The following is a 15357-nucleotide window of genomic DNA, read 5'->3' on the forward strand; positions in this document are numbered from 1 at the left end:
TACACACATACATATATACACAGTTACATATACACATACACATACATACACACGTATACACATTTATATATATAAGCACAAAATACATATATACACATGTACATACAAACATACATATACACACATGCGCACCAGCATACACATTTAGACCATCCGCAGGCACAGACAACATCCCCATCTACTCGTGTCTCCTCATCTCTACAGACGTATACAATACACATACACATATAGATACCAACACAGACCACCACATACACCCACATACACACACACGCGCAGGGACACACAGAAACCCGCTCACTCACAACGCAGTAAAACAGTAATACATGCACAAATGCAAAGACCTTTTTCAATAATAATAAGATACCTTTTTTTTTTACTTCAGTAGTGTGGTAACCCCTTCATATATGAAATAGCATGCTACTACACTCCCCACGGGTGTATATATACATATATAACATACATACAAACACATTCGGACACCCATACATTCTTGTAATCTACATTGCTACAACAATCATATACGAGGCAGCCTGTTTTAATAGTTCAGAAATATATATGCATATACATACATATATAAATACATACACATATACAAATGCATCCATATACATACACATACACACAGATATACACATACACACACATATATATATATACAAACATACATGCATACATAAATACACTTATACATACATACTTACACAAAATACAGACATATATATATATATATATATATATATATATACGTACATATATATATATGTAACCTGCCACCAAATGATACATCTAAAATAGAAATAGACATGAATTCATTTACTACATAATTCTCTTTTTCTATCAAGCTCCCCACGCATAGTTATATTTCACGGCCCCACCCGCTTGTTACCTTTTCTTTAGTTGTAGGTTTTTTTACTACGTAAAAATTTATACTACGTAAAAAATTATAGTGAATTCAGCATGAAGTTCATAGGCCTATCCTCATATTAAGCAAGCACTCTTTCGATGGTTAGGCAGATATACATAAGATGTATCACGATGCAATAATAATATATAATAACATATGACAGAAATCAGAGTATTTACGTTATACAAATTGAGTATACAAGCTTATATATTGTAGTACTTACCTTCATCTTTATTCATTCACCTAATTTCTTTATTCCCTTTTCCTTCATTCACCCTTCATTCCTTACTTTCTTTCATCTATTTATTCATTTATCCTTTTTATTATTAAATTAATTTTCCTACCCAGGTATATAAAGATCATATATCCATACATGCATACACCCAAAAATACCCATATGCATACATTATTACGAGGTTCACCCAAAACAATCTATTACTCGTTTGGTTCGAATATACTTTCATACAGGTATTTATTTAGGTTAGTAATATTATAACTGCTTGATGAAGTAGAATATTAAGCGACTTATGTAATCCATACGGGTAGGATCATAGTTGCGACCTCACTTATCCTCTTTGGGGGGGGGGGTTATTTGATGGGGGTTAGTTGTACTCATAGTTGTTCTGGTCTACTAATTTAGAGTTCTTAAAGCGCGTGTATTCTGAAATGTTTGCAGGATATAGCAGTTTCTTGTTTAATATTTAATAATTTATCTCTGTCTTCAAACCTAGTTATCTCAAGTTTTTCTGATAAGCATAATGGACATAGTGAGATCAATGAGTGGCAAGTATTGGCCCTTCTAATAATCTTCCATTCTATACTAGGTGTTTTATTTTCTCTAACTAATTTCCAGTAATATAACGATAAGGAAGTGTCCTTTTCATATGTTTGATTACTCATCGAGCGTGTGTGTTCATAGAATCTATTTTTGAAAGTCATTCTGTCTTCATGACTTTCAAAAATTGATTCTATGGACATACACGCTCGATGAGTAATCAAACAAAAAGGAAAAGGGAATAAAGTAATTAGGGTGAATGAATAAAGATGAAGGTAAGTACTACAATACAAGCTTGTATACTCAATTTGTATAACCTAAATACTCTGATTTCTGTCATATGTTATTATATATTATTATTGTATCGTTATACATCTTATGTATATCTGCCTAACCATCGAAAGAGTGCTTGCTTAGTATGAAGATAGGTCTATGAACTTCATGCTGAATTCACTATAAATTTTTACGTAGTATAAATTTTTACGCAGTAAAAAAACCTACAACTTAAGAAAAGGTAACAAGCGGGTGGGCCGTGAAATATAACTATGCGTGTGGAGTTTGATAGAAAAAGAGAATTATGTAGTAAATGAATTCATGTCTATTTCCATTTTAGATGTATCATTTAGTGGCAGGGTACATATATATATGTCTGTATTTTGTGTAAGTATGTATGCATAAGTGTATTTATGTATGCATGTATGTTTGTATATATATATATGTGTATGTATGTATATATCTGTGTGTATGTATATGGATGTATTTGTATATGTGTATGTATGTATATATGTATGTATATGCATATATATTTCTGAACTATTAAAATAGACTGTCTCGTATATAATTGTTGTAGCAATGTAGATTACAAGAATGTATGCGTTTCCGAATGTGTTTGTATGTATGTTATATATGTATATATACACCCGTGTGGAGTGTAGTAGCATGCTATTTCATATATGAAGGGGTTACCACGCTACTGAAGTAAAAAAAGTCACCTTATTATTATTGAATAAGGTCTTTGCATTTGTGCATGTATTATTGTGTTTTCCTGCGTTGTGAGTGAGCGGGTTTCTGTGTGTCCCTGCGCGTGTGTGTATGTGAGTGTGTGCGGTGGTCTGTGTTAGTATCTATATGTGTATGTGTATTGTATACGTCTGTAGAGATGGGGAGACACGAGTAGATGGGGATGTTGTCTGTGCCTGCGGATGGTCTAAATGTGTATGTATTGTGTGTATGCTGGTGCGCATGTGTGTATATGTATGTTTGTATGTATATGTGTATATATGTATTTTGTGCTTATGTATATAAATTTGTATACGTGTGTATGTATGTGTATGTATATATGTAACTGTGTATATATGTATGTGTGTGTATGTGTGTATGTATGTGTATATCTATATATGTGCGTGTATGTATATGTATGTGTATGTATATATATATATATATATATTTATAGGTTGATTTATGAGAACGTGTATCCAGTTGGGGTCCACGGGTTTTGGGGTTCCAAATCATAAAACCTTATTATTATTATTATTATTATTATTATTATTATTATTATTATTATTATTATTATTATTATTATTATTATTATTGATATTGGTGGTGTCATTAGTATTATCAATATTACAAGAATTATTATTATAAGGATTATTAGTGGGATTAATATTATTTTTGATATAATAACAGTCATGATGTATGGTACCCAAGTGTGTACATGGATGTCTGGGTTTGAGGTTCCGCGTATAGATATTACTACGTATGTAGGTATTGATGTAAACATGTTATAACTGTATATGACCATTATATGTCTATGTATGTCTGTATGTGTGTGTGTATATATGCGCGGCTGTAGCAAAGTGTAGGCGTTTATAAGTATATTAATATATTAATATATATATGTACATGTGCGGTTTAGATAACTTTCGAGGTTTTATGCTTATTCTTATTTTGTTTGTTTATTTGTTTTGTTTTTATTTTATTTTTTTATTTACCTTATTTTAATTTTAACTTTATTCTTGCGTAGTTATAGTTATTGCCTAGTTTCAGTACGTGTGTGTGAGTAAAATAAAACGAACAGCATATATTCGCTTTTGAATATCTGTATTAACGTGTGTGTGTGTGTGTGTGTGTCTGTGTGTGTGTGTGGGTGTGTCTGTGTGTGTGTGTGGGTGTGTCTGTGTATGTGTTGCATGTATGTGTGTGGATGGGTGTAGATTGAAAGACAGTTAATACTTAGTGACCATAGGAAATGTTCTTAATTTACAGACTGCAAGACAAAAATACTAAATTCCTAAGTACCTTATGCCATAAAAACCAAAAGATGGGATGGATAAAGGGAAAGGGAAATGAAAAAGAAGATGTTTATTATCTTCAAAGACCTCACTTGTCCTCTCACCGTTTTATGACTCCCACCCAGGTTACATTCTAACTTGACAAACGAAATAGGAAAATGTATTTGGTTGAAATATCAGTTTTCGACGGTAATTCTTGGCCTGAAGACGTAATCTCCCAACGCGGGCGATTACAGAAACATGTATGCACATATGTAGCCATTAATGTTTGTATAAATGAATGTAATATACCTGCTCTGTTCACTCATTGAGAACTCTTTGGTAGACACATGTTGTTTCATTGGATGTACTTCTAGGAAACTAAACTCTACTGGCTATATATATATATATATATATATATATATATATATATATATATATATATATATATATATGTATATATATAGTCATCCACATACAGTACTGTTTCGCTGTTTCACAGATCATCTGTGCGGCTAGACAAGCAACTACCTCAAGCCAGGATCGAAACCCGACTACCCAAACGACAGTCGGAGCGTCTAACCGTTGTGCTCTTCGGCTGCTGCTGTGCGGGTAGTTAATTAACGATGTTTTGCCATCGATATATACATATATATATATATATGCTTCTCAGTTAGTGAAAGAGAAAATCTCTCTCTCTTTCTCTCTCTCTCTCTCTCTCTCTCTCTCTATATATATATATATATATATATATATATATATGCTTCTCAGTTAGTGAAGGAGAAAATCTTTCAAAGTGTTTTTTGAAGGAATATATATATATATATATATATATATATATATATATGTACATATATATAGTTCTATGGTGGTAAATGTACATATTTTTGTTGTATTTCATGTTGTATTTTAGGGCTAAAAAGCGTTTATGGTCACCTATTTAGTACTGTCCAAGCTCAACATTGCTTAACTTCGACAATCTAACGTTTACTGTTCTGGCATTACATATTATCTATTCTATCCTTACTTTTTTATTTTTACTAAGGAATCACCACTTATCAAGACTGTAAGGCCACGCAAGGATAAGTGTATACGCAACTATAGCAGTACACTAAACATATACGTATACATTATCGGGTACCGTTTAATGTTCGCATTTACTTGCTTAGGTTAGGCACAATATTGGTTTTTAATGCACTGAAAATTTTTATATTCCTTCCAGAAAAAACTTTGAAATGTGACTAAAATAGAAATTGTTTCACTCTAGAAGATTTTCTCCTTCACTGACTCGTCTGTGGAGCACAATAGCGTAGGGCTGCTTCCCAGTTGACTATAAGATGGCTGTCTTTAAGTTCAATGTAAGCAATTCTTGATGAGACTTTAAATAATCAAAGTCAGCCAAATTTTCCCAATTACTAATCAACACGATGTTTTCTGATCAGCTGACACTCATTAACCCTTATCCTAGCGTGGCATTTGAGTCTTGATAACTGGTGACTCCTTAGTAAAAATAAAAAGTAAGGATAGAATATATAAAGTATAATATCAGAACTTTGGTTTATTCTGAAAAACCAACAGTTCAATTTCATACCCAAGACACATTTTATTTTACAGGGATCTTGGCAGGTACTACAGTTCCAGGTCAACATGAATTGGAAGTGATGGTTTCAAACCTTGCAAAGTTCGCTTATTCGCCACTAAGTGTAGGTTAATATAACTTTCAATAAACAGATAATATGGCAGAAACAAATGCCTGAAAAACAACTACGAAATAAACGGTGAACAATCATAGTTTGAAAAATATTTAAAGAAAAAATTGTGTTTATTGTATTGTTTGCAAACACAAAATGTATATTATTTTTGTGCTGATTTTTTTTTAGATGGAAAGCCAAAAAGTATTTCTTTTTAATACCTCAGAACATTTCATGTTAATGTTTCTGAATTTTTGAAATGAGGGTTGATAATTTGTCTTATTTGGATTATTCGAACGATTGTTTCCATCTTAAGTATTATTTTTACAACGTTTTTCAGTTCTATTGTATAATTTCTATTTGTATTTCCAAAGAAAACATGCCGCGAATCGTTACACGAAATAGTCATGTTTATTGTTGACACCATTGCCTAAGTTTGTATTTATTGGATTTATGTCCCCATTCTGAGTGCTACTTGTACAATGTTTCGGCTAAAGTAGCCTCGAATCTGCTTCAGTTATATCTTGTCGAACTCGAGAATTTGCACAGAATTTCGAACGAACCCTTTATTTATTCCACGTGGGTAGCACGCTTTCGTTCGAAATTCTATGCACGGGGGTAGCACGCTCTCATTCGAAATTTCTTTCTACAAAAATATTCATGAGTTGTACAGAAAAATTCCTGCGTGGGCAGGAACGTTCCACAGTGAAGAAGCTTGGAAGTTACATCGGCCGAAACGTTGTGCGAATAGTCTAAATAATACATATGATAAATTCTTATCTTAAAAAATCAGAAACATGAAACCCCAAGTTTGTTGGGGGACATACTTTTACGGCAACCCGTCGGCCCTCATTCAGAGTAGCCGAAAAAAAAAACGGCCAACTACTACTTCTTGTTCATGACATCTCATTCATACGAAACTTGATCTCCTCTGTCCGTCGATACGCGAAATCTTGGTTCTAAGTAAATGATAAGAAAATAAATGATATCTGATCCTGGGCAACACCGAACTTCCATAGCTTGAAGATTGCTCCCTATATAATTTTTGTTTTAATAACTTCTATCGCTGTCACGCGATGACCTCAAAGCGGAAATAAGCATTATAATTCATTAACAGATAAATAACAAGCCGTTCCTAAACCGGACTCGAATAATTCACCAGAAATAACTCGCCATTAGTCGTGTTAATGATGAATTAAAAACTCGCCAACCGGAAGTAGAGACATTTATTCCTGCTGATCTCCGACCCGCACATTCTTCGGTGGACATGAACGTAATCCAAATATATGAACCTGCGTCAATGTTTTTTTTTTTAATATAATCAGGCCCACTTATAAAACACACACACACACACACACACACACAAACACACAAGCACACACACACACACACACACACACACACACACACAAACACACCACAAACACACACAAACACTGGCACATGCACACACAAACACACAATCACACACAAACACACACAAACACACACACAAACACACAAAAACACACACACAAACACACACACAACTAAAGAACACAAGAAAAATAAAACGCATGAACATCATGACAGTTATGCGAGTTTTTCAATTAAACAATTTATTTTTCTTACTAACGAGTCATCGCTCATCAAGGGCCCAAAAACCACCCGAGGAGAAGAGTTAGTGGTTTTTGTCACGTGAGCGATGAGACAAAAACCTCAAAAATTGCTGGCTATGGATAAATCTGGAATGAATTCGATGTTTTGAAAAAGATTAATAAAAACTGGACTCGAAAACACCATGCTGTAGTCAGATAGGAAGCAGTCTCGTGGTATTGCGTTTCGCAGACGGACAATTCTTGGAAATAACTCTGCTCATAGAAGTTCCGTTTAGTTTTAGAAACAGGATCTTTTTTGTTACAGTAGATAGATTAGTTTTGCTGTTCAAAATCTCTTCTGACAACTTGTTTTTCTAAAAATATGTTACTCAACTAGAAAGAAAATTCAATTTTTAATTGATCTAGTTTTTGAAATTTGATAATTACCTTCAAGTTCGATGAGAAATGTAAGGAAACTGCACATGATAATTTAAAAATTAAAAACATTAATTTTGAAAATTTAATTACATTACTTTTCTATCTACTAAGTTATTTCGTTTTTTTCCAATCTCTCTCACTTTCTTCCATTACTTTCTCTCTCTCTCTCTCTCTCTCTTTCGCTGTCTCTCCGCATGTGTAATACTTACCCTTTGTATTAGTTTTGTCTGCGACTCTCACATTTTCAATCTAGTGCTACCAAATCAGAAGATACCTAGATCCTAAAACGCACCAAAATTTGAGGTTATTGCCTTTGCAAAACTCAATCATAATCTGCAATGCCAAAAACAAAGTCAACAATTTCCCCAAAATGTGCTACCCCCCCGTGCATAGAATTTCAACCAAAATAAATGAATTTTTATAAATGAATAAATAGTTGAAAATATAAAGGACTTTTAATACAAAAAATATAAAGGATACTCGACTCTGACTTAACTGACTGATTTCGAACCTTTTTAACTGAATATATTGAACTATCTTTGTTTGTGACGCCAGAAAAGTATCACTTCTGACTGAATTTTACAAAGTACTTTATCAATTACGGGTGACACTAAAAATACACTTGCGAATTACTTAAGACTTCTAACCAGTCATGGCGGAGAACATGCTACTCCTATTGATGAAATAAAAAGGCTTTCATTCGAAATTCTGCTCAGATTCTCGAGTTCGACAAAATTTTTTTTTTTAATCGTGAATTCGACAAAATACACCTGAAAAAAGGTCAGAGATTACATCGACCGATGCGTTCTGGAAATAACACCCAGGATAGAAATAGTAGCCCGAAGAATCCAAATATTACGAAATAATAGTTAATTAATAAATTCTATAAAAAAAAAAAATTAATAAATACCGCGAAGTTTCGTTATATAACCTGCTGGCTTAACAACCCGAAAGCAGACTCAGTGCATTTCTAATAATAGAGATGAAGAGACGCTCGTACATTTAAGTCAATTCATGATGCTTTTTTACGGCACGTTATTAAAACTTTCTTATTAGATTAAAAAATGAAGTAAATTTTTAAATAACAGTAAATACAATGACGAGTGTTATAACTTTAAAAATAAATATGTCAAGTTTTAATGGCGGACAGACACTAGTTCTGCGTTATAATTAGATGATATCTCGAGGAGTTATAAGACAATAGAGAGTGAAACGATAAAATTGTGTTCCTAGAAAAGATGACATGATTCCATTTCCGTTTGATGAACAACGGTTTTCCTTTTTTGTTTGTCGAAGTAAGCTTGAAAGCCAACACCAAAGTGGACCTGGATGTGGTGAAGAGTATAGTGATCCCCTGGTACAATCAGGTGGTCGCTGACAGACTCTGGATGTGGCAGCGGGACTCGGCACCGACCCACGTCCAAAGTGAGATCAAGAGCTACGACTTTGTACCCTTTTCTCACTTCCCTCTCTTTTCACGACCTGAACCCGCTGGACTTCTTCGTTTGTTCATACGCCGAGAACATCACTAACATGATCTCCCACAACACGAAAGCCAGCCTGATACCTGCTATCCGCCGAGCTCCCGTCGGCGCTTGTGAAAAGGCAGTCTCCAGTCCTAGACCCGTATCAAGGCGGTGATTGAAGCTGAAGGCGTCTACATTGAATAGATGTCAGCTCTACTACATAATCAAATCACCTGAATTGACTGTTTCAATAAAAGTTTTAAAATAAAGCTGTAATATTGTTTTTTAGGGCGACACTGTTATCGTTTCACCCTTTATTAGCTTGTAAGTAATACCGAATTAAATAATGAAATCTCAGGGTCATTTGGGCAAAGAGAATTGCATTGAGTTTCGGACAGGCTATCAGATGACGTTAAGTTAAGACGGCCCCTTTTGTTTTACGGGCTCTATCATTTATAGAATCAGGGAACGTGATCCTCGGTTTTATATTGAGTCTCCGATAACCACGTATCAAAATAAGCGTTTGCAAATGTCGCAATTTAAGTACCGTGAATGTTATTTCTTTTTTAATGTAAGATTTATTTGTTCAATTTTATATTTCGAAGAGGTCACCATCCTGTGGTAAGACGAGTAGAAAGTTCGACATTGATTACCCGCCCCTGGCAAAAACAATGGGGTCTTTATTTCTGTTAGTTTGTTTTCTTTTGGAGAAAACAAGTGAAAACAAGGGAGAAAATTTGGGAGGCAAAGACAATAATGCAGTGGATCATTTAAAAGTTCGCAACCGGAGAATGAGTAGGAGCATGCGTGAGCAATTCCCAGAGAAGGCGTGAACGGAAAGAAAAGGGAAGCGGAAAGTCTTGCGCTGATTAAAGACGCGACCTATTTTCTGTGCGTGAGGTCAACGTACTGTATGAAGTTAATGAATTTCAGCAAGTTTGAAAAATGTAATTGAAAATGGGATCTATTTGATTTCCCCTTTTCAGATGAAGGTTGATATGTATTATTTTCGAAAATGGAAACAACTCGACCAACATATCAGACATTTTGAATTCTGATGACTGTGCTTTTTGTTGAGAGGGGGGGGAACAAAAATATTTTTCTACCATTCACAACTAAAAGCCATTGTTAAAATACAGCTGAAGAAGGTCGGCGGTTATATCGTCCAAAATGTTTTTAGAATAACAATCAAGACAAGAGCAGTCCGAACAATTCACATATTAACTTTCTTTTTTTCTTCTTCTTTCTTGCCATGTTATAAAGTTGGAGAAAGAAACGTCAGTTAGTAAAGATCCGCGCGTTGCCTCTCAGCATTCCCAACTCGCATTTAGGTAAAAATGCACTTTCGTCAATAACTGGAGTCATTAAAAAAACAAAAAAAAAAAACATATAACATACACACACACACACACACACATATATACACACACACATATATATATATATATATATATATATATATATATATATATATATATATATAAACTTGGGAATTTCCAACGATCTGCATGCGGCCTTTGAAGCATTTTGTGGTAAAGCAAAAGCACCTATATAATTTGACGTACTTAATTAACACGAGAATATTTGTTGAACGATAAGATACAATTACAATTAGTTTGAAAGGGAGAGAGCAACGAGCAGGGGCTTGTGGCGCAACGGATAACGCGTCTGACTACGGATCAGAAGATTCCAGGTTCGAATCCTGGCAAGCTCGCATACTGTTTTTTGCTTTCCTTTTTATATCTTGTTAGTTTTATCAGGGTTATACTATGGGGAATATCGTTTTCGTTCGTTTTTTAACTGATTTTAAGATTAAATTTCACGTTAGAAATAAAAATTATTTGCTTAATAATGGAAGGCCAAGATATATATATATTTATATAATATAAAGCTGAATGTCCGTGTGTGAGTCTGGCCACGAATAGGCTCCTATATGGTTGACTATTATAGAAAACTGATAACATATAATGATAGAAGATTTATCGAGACACAGGAATGGGTATGTTTGATCCGGCTAAATGATAATTCATTAAAATTGTGGGGTGCGCGTACGCACCTGGTCCACAAAGTATGGAAATAAAAAATTTAAAAATTAAAAAAAAAACACATTTCCAAGTGTTTTTGTTATAGATGTACATAATAATATTTAATAAGTATGTTTTTACTTAAATAAGGATGGTATAATAAAATTGTGGGTTTGCTTTCGCGGCTGGCCTCCATAGAATGGAAATAGGCATAAATTTTAATAAATACTTTTTATATCTATATGCTTTGATAATTATGTTTCAGTTTGAAGAAATATGGTATAATAAAATTATGGGGTGTTCGTTCGCACCTGACCTCCATAGAATGGAAATATGTCACAAAGTTTAACAAGGTTTTTTTAATATAGATCCACAGAATATTGTGATAAGTGTTTAAGTGTGAACAGGTATGGTATAATAAATGATGGGGTGTATCTATTTTATTTTTACTTTCATCATATTTTGCTTTGGTTTTGATACCCCCAAATTCGAAGCTATCTCTTTACAATCCTTCCTTTTCATAACCTATCAGAGTCCATTTTCTGTAGGCTGTTTTTGATCCCAGTCAACGACGGGTACTTTTGCTAATATATATATATATATATATATATATATATATATATATATATATATGTATGTATTTCAATGACAATATAAATATGGGAGTTCAAAACATTCGTTGATCATATGGGGAAACATATGTGTGTATGTATGTATGTATGTATGTATGTATGTTTGCTTGTTTGTTTGCATGTCTGCCTAAAACTTTCGAGGGAGGCGACGGATTTTCACGAGATCAGTATCGTGTTAAAGCTCGACCATTCGGACGACAAATATCGAAAAATTAATTCCTTCACCCTCAACTAGAAATTTTTCTACAAGGAGGGGTAGCTTTTTCGTCGGTATTTTCGAAAGTAATCCTCTCTTAGCAAATTACTGGTCTTAATTAAAACCTTCCCCCTTTCCGGTTTGGCCATGGATCCAAAGGCAAAGACGTCATGTTTTCTTTTCACGTTCTTGTCCTCCGTCGCGGCGCGGGTTTTATCCCTCTTACCTACCACAACTTTTATTTTATTTTTATCTGTTTTGCACAACACACACAGCAAAAGACCCGGGCAATGCCGGCCACACAGGCTAGTGCTTTAATAAGTTGATCATTCTTTTGATCATGGGATGTTTATTCTGATTTAAACTGATTACGATGATTTTGAAATCCCCTTTTAAGGAGGTGGTCTTTATTTCTTTTTAAATAAACCTTTACAAAAGTAATATAGTGGTATTATTGTCGTTGAATTAAATTTAACGTAATAGGATATCCCACATAGCGTTTCAATGACATGTAACTTATGGTTAGAGGTAAGGCTAAAAGAAAGTTTTTCCTGCCATTTTAGCCTATATTTTTGAACTCATGGAATTGTGCCATTTATTTGAAATAAGTCATGTGGGTGGGTTTCTTATATCGTCTTTAATGTTTGAAACTGTCCATTTTTATGTTTTCTTTCATAGTTTATTTTCGATTACATTATAGTTTTTGGCCAATTATAACCACTTTTTTTTAAATGATAAGAATAAGTACTTTTTATTGCTAACTTTTAGCATGAAAATATCCCCTCCCTAGCACACACAATTTATCTCTCTTGACACACACACACACACACAAAATAGAGTTACATCTCCTTAGAACGGTATTTGCTTAGAGAACTAGTAATGGTTTTACATTCATTTCGCAATTAACTTATTTTACCGCCAATTTTTTTCGAGTACTTACGCAATCCTTTTGAAATAAAATCTTATTTTTCCGAAGTACTGATGTCTATAATTTAAGGTTCTATTCTACAAATATACCAACATAAGACATTAATCTCTTTTATATGCTTTGTTCAAAACTAAATTAACTTAAATTGTGACACTTTATGCTGTATTCAAAAATTCATAATAAATTGATTAGTTTCGTCGTAAGACGTGTACACATATACACATACCAAACTTTATCTAGCTATCGATATATATGGAGGAATACAACACATCTAAATAAAACAAATAACATCTCAATAAATCGCGATATATCCAAACAGTCGGCGAGATGGACCAGCGAATAAAACGGACAGGCTTAATTAATGTGGAGTCCCGATTTCTAATCTCGCTAGATTCAGCCACTCTGAGCGGTCGTAGATGATGAAACACGTGTAAGTGGATAATTATATTTTAAAAACAATATATATACCGCTCCCCGTGGTTAAAGGACAAATTATCCCTAACTCGCATTTAGGTAAAAATGCACTTTCGTCAATAACTGGAGTCATTAAAAAAAAAATAATAAATAAAAACAAATAAACAAAAACGTATCGTAAAAACACACACACACACACACACACACACACACACATATATATATATATATATATATATATATATATATATATATATATATATATATAAACTTCGGGGAATTTCCAAGATCTGCATGCGGTCTTTTAAACATTTTGTTGTAAAGCAGCTATATAATTTGACGTACTTAATTAACACGAAAATATTTGTTGAACGATAAGATACAATTACAATAAGTTTGAAAGGGAGTGAGTATAGAGCAGGGGCTTGTGGCGCAATAGATAACGCGTCTGACTACGGATCAGAAGATTCCAGGTTCGAATCCTGGCAAGCTTGCGAACCCGTTTTTGCTTTCTGTTTAAATTCTTGTTAGTTTTATTAGGTTTATACGATGTGAAATATCGTTTTCGTTCGTTTTTTAACTGATTTTAAGATTAAATTTCACGTTAGAAATAAAAATTATTTGATTTATATTAAAAAAGCATGGAAGGCAAAGATATATATATATATATATATATATATATATATACCGTTGGATGAGACTATACGTATATGTACCGACGCACTTTACGATGGTCGCCTTTCTGCTCCACGTTTTTCTAAAGAGATTCTTATTGAACTCATTTTAATGTGCACAAAATCTGTGGAGTTTAGTTTTTGTGATATTATGTACTGTCAGATTGACAGTGTTTCAATGGAGTGTCCGTTGGCCCTAACTTTAGCGAATATTTTCGTCGGGTATAATGAATCCGTTTTATTTTATTCTATAACAAAACCCACTGCAGATTTCAGATATGTTGACGACACTTTTGCTGTTTTTCCATCGCAAAGTGAAGCGGCGATATTTTTTGATAGGTGGAATTCTTTGCATGGAGCTCTAAAGTTCACTATGGAAAGTGAGAAGGACAATTTGTTTCCCTTCTTGGATGTTCTTGTCGAACGTTCAAGGCTTTCTCACTACAATTTATAGGAAGCCGACATTTACTGGCCTATATGTGGACTGGTTGTCTATTGTACCAAAATCACGTACGGTCGGCTTAATTAATACTTTGGTACATAGAGCCCTGATGATTTGTTCACTTAACAGATTGGACGCTGAACTCGATAAGATCAGGGAAATGTTCATCAATAATGGTTTGTGCATGTGTACATGTACATGAATGTATATGTATGCGTATGTGATTGTGTGTGAGTGTATGCTATACATGGGGAAAGAAAGTCTTTAAAAAGAACCCTAAAAAAGCCATAAAAACTTTCACCATATGGACTAAAAAACACTCTTTGAAACTAACTTTGACCGGACACTGTGAACACTTACAGTTGGAGACAGAATGTCTGAACACTGAACACACGCATCGCATCACTCTGAAAAACATATTTAATATCAGCGGAGGTAATTCTACAAACTCCCATTTTAAAGAAAAACTTTTTACGAAAATATGTGAAGAGAGCACACCCTAAGCTCGAAACGCGTTATAAAAATATTTTAAAATAAAAATATGATGAAAATCTTTAAAAAAAAAACCACAATTGTTGATGGCTACACTCTTTTAAATATACATTTTTTCTCTCGTTGGAACTACACAACCATCACTTTATATATATATATATATATATATATATATATATATATATATATATATATATATATATATATATATATATATTAATCTCGCGTAACCAACACACCGTGCCGGGATGTCTAAATACAACCGCTGACAACGCGCGAATCTTTACTAAATGACTTTTCAAGACGAAGAAGAAGAAGAAGAAGAAGAAGAAGAAGAAGAAGAAGAAGAAGAAGAAGAAGAAGAAGAAAAGATGTACAAAATACTGAGGATGGAGTTTGACTCCGAAATAAATTTCAAATATAAACTTCAA

The 15357-nt window shown here is 33.6% G+C and overlaps 2 non-coding genes across 2 annotated transcripts; both read left to right on the forward strand.

Annotated features, from left to right (window-relative positions):
• Positions 1-10765: 10765 nt before the first annotated feature.
• Positions 10766-10838, forward strand: Trnar-acg (transfer RNA arginine (anticodon ACG)). The gene has a single exon. It is a non-coding gene; the product is annotated as a tRNA-Arg (tRNA).
• Positions 10839-13739: 2901 nt separating this feature from the next.
• Positions 13740-13812, forward strand: Trnar-acg (transfer RNA arginine (anticodon ACG)). Its single transcript has one exon. It is a non-coding gene; the product is annotated as a tRNA-Arg (tRNA).
• The last annotated feature ends 1545 nt before the right edge of the window (positions 13813-15357 follow it).

The sequence above is a fragment of the Euprymna scolopes genome, chromosome 10 (assembly GCF_053919585.1).
Source record: "Euprymna scolopes isolate OS-2025 chromosome 10, ASM5391958v1, whole genome shotgun sequence".
Taxonomy (NCBI): domain Eukaryota; kingdom Metazoa; phylum Mollusca; class Cephalopoda; order Sepiida; family Sepiolidae; genus Euprymna; species Euprymna scolopes.